Source organism: Mirounga angustirostris, unplaced genomic scaffold (assembly GCF_029215605.1).
Source record: "Mirounga angustirostris isolate CCGP_5_RB_7025 unplaced genomic scaffold, mMirAng1.0.hap1 SCAF_3, whole genome shotgun sequence".
NCBI lineage: Eukaryota > Metazoa > Chordata > Mammalia > Carnivora > Phocidae > Mirounga > Mirounga angustirostris.
In genome coordinates this window covers 4,504,203-4,518,520 of record NW_026991711.1, presented here as the reverse complement: position 1 = coordinate 4,518,520, position 14,318 = coordinate 4,504,203, and the positions used below count along the sequence as shown (strand labels likewise).

The following is a 14,318-nucleotide window of genomic DNA, read 5'->3' as shown; positions in this document are numbered from 1 at the left end:
CATTCCATGCCCTCACAGTGGTATTAATGTGGATCCTGACAGGGTCTGCAATACAGATTATACTTTAGCCCACATGGAGGAAAAGATTGGCAAAGAATAAACAGGTTATTAGAGCCGCAACCAAATGACATAGTGGGAGTACATCTCCAGTGAGATAAAACAGTGCATATCCGGGTCTGGGGAGGTTAGTTGTTGGGCTAGGGAATTATAGTGTGGGATATTAAGACTAGGTGGCTGTTGAGTGTTTACAGATATAGGAGAGTAGAGAACAGAAGGGAGAATCCCCACTAAGAACAAGAGATGCCAAGCTTAAACAGTGACAGTGAGATTTATTCTCCTCTCCCAGATGGAAGTGGTGAGTCTAATGTCTGTTGGCTATTTCAGCTAGGTCCTCTAGCAGAGGGATGTTAGGATAGATAAAAACGGAATTTGGGTCAATAATGCAACATGGCTACTACTAATCTTCATGAAAAAGAATAAATTAATAGAAAGGTATTCTCTAGAATAAAATATGTAACCGATACTCTATTTTTGAACTGTCAAGTGCACACCAAAAATGTCATGTTATGTGCATAGCATAAAGGTTAAGATGGAAAAAGACACAGGGACATATTAAATGGAGATCAATAGTCAGAATTCAAGATAATCTTAAACTATGCTATAGAAACACAGAAATGTTTAACCAGAAAGAGAAAACCACGAAAGATTATAGCACTATTTAAATGTAGATGAGGGACTAAATCTGTGAATCTGAAGAATTTGGGAAGTTGGAACTAGTACCAATAACTTGAAGTTTCAGAGTTTATACTTTCTAAATACAAAGACTTTTCCCTTTTCTCCAGTAGTAGAGATCCCCAAACAAAAACAGAATGATCTGCCTCTGCAAAGGGGCACGATTACAAAACATGCTCCTTAGGGAAATATTTTGTCCACTATATTAACAGGTAAGAAAGAGATTGGAATTCTCAACCCGGTGATAACCTACGACTTCGAAAATCAACTCTGTGTTATTGCAAACAGTGTTAAGAACATTAGGATCCATGAGTGAGAATATCTCAGGGGCCATACCTAGAAGACATTCTCACGGTCAAGAGCAGGTGTTGACAATACGCTCTCCTGGCCGCAGTCTATGAGTTCTGTTTCTTCTTTTCCAGTTCTTATAAATGCTATTTCTTTTTTCTTGCCTTCCTCCACTCTTCATAGTGAACAGAAGTAGTAAGCATGGTCATCTTCATACCCTCTCTTATTTTAAGGGGAATGCCTCTAACATTTCTTCATTAAAAATTGTGCCAGGAAGGATTCCATTAAGGAAATGAAACCACTCCAACTATTTCCGGCATAAAATTAGTTAATATAGAGTGTTAGGTACTGATAAAATATTTAAAATGCTGGGGTAGTGGAGTCTTGCCTATTCATGAAGGAAAAAAAAAAAAATATATATATATATATATATGTATACACCCTGACTCAGCTTTCTGAAACATCCAGAACGTAGCTCCCATCTAACTTCCACCTTCCAGATCTCATATGTTTATCTAACGGAAGGACTTAATTCATTTTCAAACCCTGTCTGTGAAGGAAGCTGGGAAATGCAAATTCCTGCTTTGAGTTCCTGCAAAGACTCACTAGAAGGTATGCCGAGAGCTAGTGCTGTGACTCCTCTCCAACGTACCTTCTCTTCCGTGGACACTTACTTGCACTCTCAGTCATCCTTGTTTACACTCACTCACTCCCTTAAAAGGGAGGGCATAGTCCACGAATCACTGTACACATCTCTTGGGAATATCCTTTCCTCTTCCAGGTCGGTCATAATCCCACCTTACCATCCTATAAGCTAAGGACTTAATGGCTAACCCCCTTCAGCACTTCTTTTATTCATGCTGTGAAAAAGAAGGAAATGGTTTCATTTTTACAAATACATGCTTAAGAAAGCAAAGCTGAAAAGAGGGGTAGTTACTAGGGTCTTAGTTTCTACAATTAATCAAGAGATGGTGTCTGACGTTTAAAATGGGTTCTCCTTCCACCCATTGCATGGGAGCATCTTAGCTGGGGGAGTTCTTTGTGTGGGGGGTTGAAGCGGAGGACCCAAATCCGTATTTCCACAAGGTCTGAGCCCCTCATGGTCTTGTCTATATGGACTTGCTGAAGTCTTGCACGGATTTTTCCCACCGGACCTGACGTCGGAAAGAGGTACCCCAAATCATTACCTGGGATTCTAGCACATTCTTCCTCACTCACATTGCCAGCAGCAGCACTAACTCCCCACACGTGACAGGGTAAACCCTCCGGCTGACGTAGAATATTGTGGGGCTATTGGATCGACGGCATGAGGAAAGCAAAATGGCAGTCTCAATGGAGACATTGTTACATCCTGTGATGAATCACCTCTCCCTTAGGCCCTAGACTTCTGAGAGAGCAGAGTCTAAATTCATGGTGATGGATGACAAGGATTTTGCAGATGGGCCTCAGGTGTAAGAGTGAGGGGGACGATTGCTGCTTTTACAAACACTGGTTCTCCGGTCCTGTGTTCCAGCTGTGGAGAGACAGCGTTCTCTCTTCATTGATCTTGCATTGCATTCAGTCCACCCCATAGGACAATAGCCCACACTCAGGAGGTATTTTCTCCCAGTTGATGCTGTACCTGAATTGTCAGGAGCCAGCTGCATCTCATAACTGGGCACATAACATGAGTGAATGCCATGGTACGAATCTATTGCCTTGTGTACTTTGCCATTTAAAAAAAAAAAAGAGAGAGAGAGAGGGGTGCCTGGGTGGCTCAGCTGGTTAAGCGACTGCCTTCAGCTCAGGTCATGATCCCGGAGTCCTGGGATCGAGTCCCACATCAGGCTCCCGGCTCGACGGAGAGCCTGCTTCTCCCTCTGACCCTATCCCCTCTCATGCTGTTTCTCTCTCTCTCTCTCTCTCTCAAGTAAATAAATAAATAAAATCTTTAAAAAAAAAGAGAGAGATAACTTGGTTAGAAATAGTGTTGTGTGGAATACTATGAAAGAGAATAAGGCATTTCATAAGTTTACAGCGGGAGCTCTAGAAGAGATATGGCAGGCATGGAAGTCGAATCCATATTGAAAGTAAGGATATGGGCACCCACTATAATGGAACTGGGCCCATGGGGTCAACTTGCCACCAGACAGTGATGTCGTATCTGGGGTTTGGTGTCTGTCTCTGCTTTGGTAGAGAGGGCCCTTAGCAGTGTTGGCCATTGGCTCAGCTTTGTGGACTAGCAGTCTGTATTATTGAGGACTATATTCAATTTTATAAAATTATGAGGTCTTTTTATGGTTATCTTTTCTTTCTTTTATTTATTTCTAATAAAATTGCATTGGGTTCAGAGAACGTATGGTACGAGTTACTTTATTTGGTGTTTGTTTGCTAATACCTGATTTATGAGTCAGTCACAATTTTTATAAATGCTCTATAGTACACTTGAGAAGAGTCTGTTTTAAGTCTATGTGTATGTATTTTCTTTCAAACCAGATTATATACACATGCTGTTTTTAACTTTTCAAAAGTAAATGTACTATGAGCACTTGCTTGTAAAAACTCCAACACATTGCTAAAAATAAACTTTTTAAACTTTAACCTGGAACCTGTCCACAGAAGTTGTGTAAGTCCCCGGATCCTCATTAAGACATGCTGCTTAGGGGCCCCGGGGTGTCAGGCACCAGAAGGAGGCGGTCTGTGGACTTCAGAATGTGTAAAACTCAGGAGTCTTTGTAACTGCCCACATTACTTTTGTTTCTTTCTTTCTCTACCTCATTCTCCGGAGAGTCTGAGAGTAAAACTTTCCCAAAGAAAGAGCTCCCCTGCTCACTAAAAAGCCTCAGAGAGAATTGGGAGGATTGGGGTTCATGCTATGCCAGGCAGGGAGGAGATCCAACCACAACAGAGAACAAACACGAGGTGCTGGCTTTTGAAGGGAGGTGACCTAGCTGGGTTCCCCAAGTGTGCTGGGACGAAGGAAGGGAAAAGAGGGGGATGCCATTTACAGAATGAGACGAGCTGGGGCTCCTCCCATTCGGGCTCCGTCTTGCCTCTGCTTGGAGCCTCTCTGAGAGAGAGAAACACGTTCCAGCTCTGCGGAGACGTCTGCACAATTTAACAACTTGACTAACACCCTTGCTAGGAACCCAGTCACTGAATTTTGCGGCACTTTCACCCAGACTGTGTAAAAAATAAGCCCTCGGGCTCCTGCTGACCAGCCTCCTTGTGGGCAGAAGGCCACTGTCTGATGTAGAGGACCACAGGGCGCACCCCCATCGCCTTGGAGGGCCCTGGGTCCGACAGAGGCTGATCTTTCCGAGCTTTCACGAAGCATTTCACAGCAACTTTCTCACCCTTGTCTCTGCACCAGGCTTTCCCGACAGTGCTCTGGATTGGATGTTTGCTCAGAAGCCATTTTTTAATTTTAGCCTTGTTTGGCATCTGGAGAGCTGGGAGCCTTCCAAGCCAGCAAGTCACGATTTCATTTCATTGAAAGTCCTCCCTTGACGTATTCCTGTCCTCTTGCAAATTCCATCCCGAGCATCGGGAGCCACCAGGTAACTCTGGCCACCCCTGGAGGGAAACCTCCTCTGCTGGATCACCCAGGACGTCAGGTGGACCTCCTGCCTTCCATGGGCCTCATGTGACAGCGTTGGCCTCGTAGGCCAAAATCACTGCCTGCACCTCGCCATTTCCAATCAGAGCCCCATTCCTGGCAGACGGGGGAGGACTCAGTCTCCAAAACCTCACAGTACATTTCCAGTACTACCTCTCAGGCAGTATGTCCATCCTTAATTAAGTACTGCCATTTTCCGCTAATGGCGGTACAGGAAGGGGAAATGGGGAGGGGGGAGATTTGGGGTGGGGGGTGGGGCAGCAGCCCAGGTAGACAGGTGATAAATGGAGAAGAAAAATAATCAAAAACCCTAATGCGCATAATGTTTCCTAGGGCCAGGACAGAATCTAGCATAAAGACATGATTTTAACCATCGAGATCCTGTTTTCTGTCTCAGCTCCGGATCTGGCATTACTTAATGGTACGACTTTGAGAGCATCGGTTTGCCTGTTGGGGTCCCCAGTAGTTCTCTTCCGAGGAATGAGGATCTATAATGTCCCTTTAGTTCTCAAATCCTGAGCATGGGTTGCGTTTGACCTCCTTGTACAAAGAATAAGCTCCTTACCCTCCATTTCCGAGGATGATCACTAGGCAGAGTGCCCTGGGTAAGCTGCACCATCTTGTGTCCCCTCCCAGCCCAATGTTTGCATGTCGAAGATGTGCTCTCTGTGTTCCTATTCAAGGAGACATGACCTGTTGCAGCGGTCACTGTATTTCCCTGTGTGTTCAAATCTCCTTCAGTACAGGTGTTCAAATTGAGACCTATCGACTTTGTTCTCTATCACCAGGGTCTCATCTGCCTCCTCACTGTCCTTTGCTAATTGATAACAGATTGCTTCATATTAAGCATGGGTTCTAACACTTAGAAGACAAAAGGGAGTTCTGTCTCCCACCTCGTGTCACATAGCCTGCTGTAGTCTAATATCACTGAATATTTTCTGAAGGAGTACAAAAGGAACATGGATGTTTAAGGCCATATGATCAATACTATGTTTATCTATGGAGAGTGAGAAACATTGAAATTATTGTAAACCAATGAATACCATCCTGAAAAACCGTAACAAAAGGAAGTCCATTCAGCAAATTTCATTATCTCAGAGATGGGAAGAAGAAAATAGAGATTTAAATAAGTTACCTTTAAAGAAAACTATCAAGTATTAAATAAGCATGCAAGGGATTGTCTGTGAACTCCTAAAAGTACTTCTTAATTCTAATTCAATTGGCATTTATGTCAAATTTATTTATATCATTAGCTTTCTCCTGAAGCATCTTATTTATCCAAATACATTTTAAGTCTCTTAAGGACAGAAATTTATTTCAGGTTCTCGATCTATATGTGTTCCTTCAATGATTATTAGTAATTACAGTTTGTGAAATACCATATGATAGGTAGTGTGCAGATCAAAAATAAACATCCAGGTTAATTTCAAGAAGCTTACAGCCTGTTGAGGGAGGATGTGGTGTTAACAGATGGGGTTAGGAGTCACGTGAGTTCCTCGACTGAACGTGGGCCCTGGATGGATTACCAGCTTCTTGCTCTGTGGTTTCATCATCTGTACAAAAAGGTTGATGGTACCTGCCTCAGCTGGAAAAATGACATGTGGTGTCCCTAGAATGTGCTTGGCGCTCAGCAAATACAGGATTCCGTCTGGCCTCTCCTGAAAACACAAGAATCACGTGTTAAATAAGCATTTACTGTCAATATTATGAAAATCACGAGCATCCACTCTCCGAATCCTCACAATCACCCTCTGAAGAAAGCACAACCACCAGCCCATTTTATGGATGAGGACACTGAGGCCCAGAGATGTTACCAACAAGCTGCAGGGCTGGGACTTAACAGCCAGCCAGTCAACCTGGCTTAAGATTCTGGGTTCTTAACTACTTGGTTGGTTTACAAACCCAGGCCATTTAAGAGAAGATGGTTTCTATCGTCATCTGTCTTCCAATATGTAAGTAAAAACTAAAAATGGATGTTTTTACTTTTCAGTTCTGATGAGACTGAATATGGTTTACCTTTACTTTTCATTGCACTTCTTTCAAAAATCTCTAATTTCCTTTCCTGTTAACTTAATCATCTATTGTTGATTTGATGTAATATTTATTCTCCACTTACTAAAAGTAATAAATTTTGGTTGTCATGATTTGCAAATATGTATTTCCATTCAGTCACTCAGCTAATACTTATCAAGAGTTTATTATGGGTGAAGTCATGTGCTAAGCACCTGAGACATAAGGAAGAAAGGAAGAAAGATCTTTTGCCCTCTGAGGGATTAAAGTCTACCTAAAGACACAGATATTTAAACAAATACACATGTTAAAGGGGCTATCGGTTTGATCCTTCCAATCTTCTTTTCTTCATTTACTAGCTGTAAGACATTGGCCAAACACTTAACATCTATTTCCTTAAATTTTTTTTTTAAGATTTTATTTATTTATTTGAGAGAGACTGAGAGAGAGAGAGCATGAGAGGGGGGAAGGTCGGGAGGGTCAGAGGGAGAAGCAGACTCCCCGCCGAGCAGGGAGCCCGATGCGGGACTCGATCCAGGGACTCGATCCAGGGACTCCAGGATCATGACCTGAGCCAAAGGCAGTCGCTTAACCAACTGAGCCACCCAGGCGCCCAACAGCAGAGGAAGTTTAATGAAGGATATTCCAGGAGTGTTGGGGCTTATGGGCTGAGGAAGGTCTTACCCACCAGAAAGTCATGTGAGGAAGGGAAATCTTTGTTGAGCAAAAAGGGCAAGGCTAAGAAATAGTAATTTCAGTAAGTTACCTGAAACATGGCCCTCTTAAAATGAAAGGGGAATGGGGCAAAACAGCAAAATGTATTGTGGTAATAGATTGAGAAATAGAAAGATGTGTACATTTCATATTTATACTTATTCTCTATTTGACTTTCTTCCACAAACTGAAGTATTTACCTCTGAGAAATAGAGAGTTTCCTGCTGGTGATTCTGTTAATGTGAGTTCAAAACTGGCACATTCTTTAATAAGCTTTTATAACGCTGTCTATTTTGAGAGAATGAGAGTGACAGGTATAGCTTATAGAAATCAACACCTGAAGTCATTAGGCAGATTATTAAAATGTGTCACTAGCTGTGAGAACAAGAAGACAGACAAACAGCGTCAATGTCAGCACATGGCAGAACTTGCACCCACTCTAATGAGGGCTGGGAGGCGGATACACGACCCCTTCCCACCAAGGCCATAAACTCCCAAGGATTTGGGTCATTGCACTATTACTCTGTTGGTAAAAGGAACGCTGTCGTTTGAACCTCTCACAATACTGGGCGTTAGGATTTTGTTTTTAATTCCATTCTGCCTCCTTTCAGAACAGGCTCAGAAATATAAATGATCCCTCCAAGGCCACACAGCCAGTAAGGGATGGAACTGGGACCCTAGTTCCGATGTTTTTTCCACTGCACAGTGCTTGAGTGGTGCACACATGTGTGAACACACACACACACAATGGATTAATCAATACAAAAAAGCAAAGCTTTAGAAGTCAGTAACCTCACAGGCACTAGTAATGCCGTCAATTCTTATTCCAGAAAACAAGGCAGGGATTATACTAATTTCTACTCCCTACATTTCTTCCACACCTCCCACCTTTAACTGCTTACTCTAAAAACTGGTTTTATTTTAACCCAATTGTCACCCATAATATTGCCTGTGATAGAGTGAGAAACACTTGAGTTTTCTAAATTTCTTCAGAACATAACCCTGAAACATAAGGAACCTGCAATGATGAACTGTAAGAGTCACAAGTTATCATGTACCCAACTTGGTCATTAGACTTGAGTGGCTTTGTTGACGTAGAATTGACCTACAATAAAAATTACTAATTTTAAGTGTACGATCTGATGAAGTTTACAGATGCATGGAGTCGTTTAGCCCCCACCACATGATAGATATTGAACATTTCCACCACCTCGAGAGTGCCTTCATGCCCCTTTCCAGCCTGTCCCAAGAACCCCTGTTCTGCTTCCTGTCAATACAATTCTACCTTTTCTAGAATAACGTGTAAATGGAATTATAGAGTGAGTAGTCTTTTGTATCTGATCGATCAGTGACATTCAAAGGTTCATTAAAGTTAGGGCCCAGATAAGTGGGAATTCCTGAGGGCTTACATAACAGAACGGATAGCTTAGTTTACTACCATGAGGAAGCAGTTCACCCAGAGATTATATCTTTTTTGAGTACATTTCCATGTTCTATGTGAGATCTAACCTGGATTCAAAAAGTAATTTTCCAACAGCCCTAGAAACTCGTGAGATGAAGGGAAGCTAATTGTGACCAGAGCTCATTGTTGGTTTTGGCAAAATCTCACTTAAGCCTTAAGAGATCATACTAACATTCGTTCTCCTTGTTTGTGCAAAGAAAGCCAAAAGTGGTTATGTGGGCAAATAATAGAAGTATACTGCTTTTGTTGGGAGATCATAGGAAAATTATATTACATAAACATCTGAAAGGCTGTGCTAATTCTCGTATTGACGTGTTATCAATTATTATTTGAAATTTGTTTCTTTGTTTTACCAGGTATTTGGTTTTATTCGCTATTTGTGTTTCATTTGTGGTTCTTATTCTTTATTCCTAATTGAACCAACATCTGTTTTACAACATTCTGCCTTGGGCTGTGATCATGACCATTAAGACGGTCCTTCTGTCGGAGGACAGAGAAACCAGAGGGGGTCGTCCGAGGAAAGAAACGGGGACGGACCAGATTCAAAGACAGGGTGGGTTTTCTTGGTGCCTAAACCCATTCCTTTTACAGCTACTGTCACACCAAAGTCTCTCTATCCACAAACCCCCACCACAAGACCTGAGTTTCTGAGCCCCAGCTTAAGGTACCCTCGCCTCAGACCTGGGGAGAGGAGGCTGAGTTTCAATGTACAAATCCAAACAGCAGACCACTGAGACTCAATGAAATAAAACTCTTCCATTGTGACTCTGATTTCAAGGCTTCTTTCTGCTCAAGATCTTGACTTTCTCTCCTTATGTTTCTTAAGCTCTTACTGTGTTTATGCACCACACTAACCCCTGGGAAATCAAAATAACTACAAGACATCATCCCTACCCTAGCGAGCCTCACAGGAAAAGGAAACATAAGTTATTAACTCTAGGGTTACCTTGTAACAACTATAATAGATACACGTAGACACATACTACTCACCTTCTCTGTGGGGATCAAAGGGGAATAAAGAGTGATCCAGATGACAGGTGGCCTTTGAACTGGGACTTAGAGACGAGGCAGGCAGAAGGCAAACCTGCATGAAAGCAGAAATTGAAAAGCTAACTGTGTGTTTAGGGAAACTCATGAGTATGAGTCTCTTCACCCTCATGATATTCCTAAAGAATTAAGAAATTCAATGTTCATTATATTCCCAAGCTAAAAAATAAGCAATGGTTAAAAATAATTCAGTGCATGCAGGTGGACCAAAAAAAAAAAAAAAAAAGTAACCTATTTAATATTATTATTAATCCCTTAATTCTCCCTAGTTCAACTTCCTTGAAGTGTCTCTGAGCTCCATTTCATGACACTGGAAGTCTACTGAATTAATCAGTACATTTGGGAGGCAGCGGAAATCAAGGCACTTTCTTCACTCAGTTAGCTCTTGTCCTGCTGAGGGTCCTCGCCTGTGTGCCCTTTTCCTCAGTATTCCCTTCAGCGTCGCTTTCCGGAGCTTTCTCATCCTGCATCCCATGGTTTGCCAGTGACATCATTTCCTCTGCTTTTCTTCTCTAATGAGGTGGAGTCTGTATTCGTGGTTCTGTTCCATCTCCCTAATGTTAACCTCCTGCCGAAGGCAGGGCTCTGATTAAGGACATTCGTGATTAGATTAAAATGTTCCTTCTCACTTTCCCCCTAACTATCTTTCTAACACATAATGCTATTAAAATACAGCTGCACTGTGCCCTGCTCCCTTATAGCTCAGACCGGAAGCTAAGTCCACATGTGTCCCAGATATCCGTCATTTTAAGGACAAGTTCTTGTTTAAAATATCCCCAAACTAGGTCTAAGATGAACAGGAAAACCACCATAGCACTTCAAATGACAAATAAGGCAAAATAAGACTCTTATTGACCCCTCATCACCACCATCCCTAAAGATGTACAGAGAATTATGAGCATCTTTACACGACGGCAAAGATATGGATGTAATTCAAGGCTCTTGGATTTGAGGAAGTTATAACCAGAATTGGAAACAAGACATTAAAATATGAGTCCTTAGTCATGAAGTATGGCAAGAGTTGATGTTCATAGTAGAGATATGATGGGTTGCTTAATAAATTTTAAGAATAAAAATTGTTGCAGTTCTCTGTAAAAATAAAAAAAAAATCACTTCACGTTGACTTGTAATGCACTAAATTGCTACATCCTTCCCTAAAACCTAGATTATCAAATGCACAGCTTGCTTGTGCCTTGAAATTACTGTCATTTTAGTTTGCCAGCTAATACGTTTCCTTTTCTTCAACCCTGGATGGGGCAGGAGAGGAGGGGAAACTAACCTTGATTGAGACCATCCTTCAAGTCTAGCATTGTGTTAATAGTAACCCAGATGCCTTTTGAAATTCAAGTTAAAGCAACTTGAAAACCACCCCCATTTCCCTAAGGAATTCTACCTGCCCTCACTCTGGGGGGTGGTGGGGGCGGTAAGGTAGGAGAGGACTTACAGTTTTATAAGCCTTCTCACTGCGATCCCTTGTGATAGCTCAGGAACTGGCCGCTCTTTTGGTCCAGTGTAGTCTGTGTGCCCTGGACAAGTGCTCTCCCACAAGATGAGACTCGGTTAAAAAATCTGTTTTTCTCTCCAGATCCTGTATTCTGGTGTCTGTCTTTTGTGCTGGAATGACAGTGTGATGTTTTGTATTGTGTGAGAATGCTGGCGATTTGTCTCAATATCTAGCAGACCACCTGATCAAAAAATCAACTTGTAGTTGGTTAAGTGGCCAATATTTGTTAGTTGTTACCACAACAAAGCCTAGTAAAATTCAATGAATATAGGTGAGGTCACCCTCAGCTTTCCAGCCTCATCTGCAACCATTTTACCCAGCTCCTACATCAAAGAGTTAGGGTTCTGCATCCCACACCCTAGATCTATCTCGCTCATGTGACCTTGTTCCCCCAAAGTCTTCCAAACTTACATTGCTTCCAGAAACTTTCTTAAGAAGCAGATACAGCATTGCTTGGTCAGTGATATCCTCCTGAACCCTGGTTGAGTACCATTCCTTATCACCCGAGCAGCTCACCAATTGAAAAAAAAAAAAAAACTATACAATATTAGAACTATCTGTGAATCTGTCTCCTCCATTAAGTTATAAGCTCTACATGTCATTTCATATTTTTGCAATATGTATTTATAATATTTTAAAGGGTAATCTTTGGACTACTATCTCTCTAGACACATCAAAAAGCCCAAAGATTATGGCATTTTGTCTTTTGCTTCTAATTTGTGTCCTCAAAGCACCTTGCACAGTTCCAATGGAAAATAGGTGCTCAATATAGATTAGTGGATCTGACTTGAATAATGAGCTATGTTATAAAAGGGCTGAATTATATCAATAATTAAAGTTTTAGTCAAATCCTGTGATAAAGAACAATGCTTAATTCACCCTAGAAAGGGCACAAAGCTCTTGATAATGACAAGATTAAAAGCCTATTAATATTTCAGGAAAAGTGTGATCATTTACATCTGTCTATTATGCCCTCCTATTTTTAATGCTATGTCACTTTAGGACTTAACATATTAACAATATGAAATTCAATTTTCCATTTATTTGACGTTTCTTCTTGGGTACTTATTGAATATAAGTAACAGCAAACATGAAGCTCTGAAAGCTCTAAAATTATATAGTTCTAGGGAGAACAAACAAGGATAAACTACAGAGCACCTATAAATCAAATAAAATGCATCTGTACTTGGTGGGAAGAAATCTGAGTTTAGGAAAGACACTTAAAATATATTTAACAGAAAGAGTCAAGTAGTCAAGGAAAAATGCCTCTTAAAAAGAAATATCTAAAATAATGATAATCCTGTTGAAATGATGGGTGAGATCATAAAAATAACAGCTGTTCAAAGTGGGTTTTAACTAAGTCACTAAGGCAGCTGACATTCGTGAGATTACGTTATTCCTGTCTTATCTGTTGTTTCACACAACAGGATACTACCTACTTTCTTTTTTTTTTTTTTTTAAGATTTTTATCTAATTATTTCAGAGAGAGAAAGAGACAGAGAGCACAAGCATGAGGGGTTTGGAGAGGGAGAAGCAGACTCCCCGCCGAGCAGGGAGCCTGATGCCGGACTTGATCCCAGGATCCTGAGATCATGACCCAACTCGAAGGCAGACTTTTTTTTTTATTTATTTGACAGACACAGCGAGAGAGGGAACACAAGCAGGGGGAGTGGGAGGGAGAAGCAGTCTTCCCGCTGAGCAGGGAGCGAAGGCAGACTCTTACCTGACTGAGCCATCCAGGCGCCCCTATTTGCTTTCTTGTAAGTGAATGAAATGTAACTTTATAGAACTCAAAATTCATTTGCAGAGAATTCAATATGAGAATATACTTCTATCAAGAGTACAGCAATAGGGGCGCCTGGGTAGCTGGGTCCTTTGAATTTCCGACTCTTGGTTTCGGGTCAGGTAATGATCTCAGGGTCATGAGACTGAGCCCCACATTGGGCTCTGTGCTCCAGGTGTAATCTGCCTCTCCCTCTGCCTCTGCTCCTTACCCACCCCCTCTCAGATAAATAAATAAGTAAATAAAATCTTTTTTAAAAAAAGAGTACAGTGATAATTAGATTATTAACCAGGCATAGGATTGTCTTCACTATTGATATCTCCCACTCTATAATTTCTATTCATTTTATTTCCCTAAAAGCTGCCAGTTGGTGGACCCCACACTCTAATGCACACTTCAAATTAGGTCTCACATAAGTTTGTTGAGGAAAATGCTTATTGCTCAAAGGAAAAATACATTATTCGGCATTTAATTTTATTAAAATCCCTCCTCATTGAGGTATTCTATCAACAAAAGTATTTGTTAAATTGCAAGTGTTTTGGGTAAAGATTTGTTCATACCTCGGTTCTCAGAAATAATGTTACATTTTACTCTATGCTTTCAGTAGAATCTGGAATCTCTGCATAATACAGAGCATTCTTGGACAGAAGCTTGTATAAGTTCATTATGTAGTTAGAAATTGCATAATTGCAAAATGCATTTGTAATTTCTAGCTTGAGAGCAAATATTCTCAAAAATCGGTGATTCCTCAGCAAGGTGCATCCAGGTTTGACCCTTGCACATACTATGGTGGGTTACTTTGAAATATTACCACCATCAAGAAAAAGGAGCAGCTTAGTGCCCAGCATACTGGCTAAATGGCTAATTCAGTGAAAGACACTATCATTATCTCTCGAGGTTTCTCTGTGTGTGGCCCAGAGCTAGGTGCTCTGCATCCGTCTTCCCGACAAATTCCTTTATATGACTTCATTAATAGCTCTGCATTCAGGTCCCCCTGGGGTCAAAGAGAATCAGCGTTAAAAAAAGAGCCAAGTTAGCCTGGCTAGGACAGAACCCCTTGTAGAAGATACAGGAATATATATAGGACTAGGCATATATGTTAAACTCACTGAAACATTAATATATAAATAAGCAATTCATGTATCAACAGTGAGCTGAAGAAAATTAAAATATAGGTGTA

At 41.2% G+C, this 14,318-nt stretch overlaps 1 protein-coding gene across 2 annotated transcripts in view; it reads right to left on the bottom strand.

Moving 5' to 3' along the window:
* Positions 1 to 5,827: 5,827 nt before the first annotated feature.
* Positions 5,828 to 14,318, bottom strand: part of LIG4 (DNA ligase 4) — a 67,978-nt gene continuing 59,487 nt past the window's right edge. For both annotated transcript variants that reach the window (XR_006789778.3, XR_010409913.1), the window contains 2 exons: positions 9,795 to 9,888; positions 5,828 to 6,276 (listed from right to left, as the gene is read on the bottom strand). The gene's annotated coding sequence lies outside the window, so the exon portion shown is untranslated. The remainder of the gene's footprint in view (positions 6,277 to 9,794; positions 9,889 to 14,318) is intronic.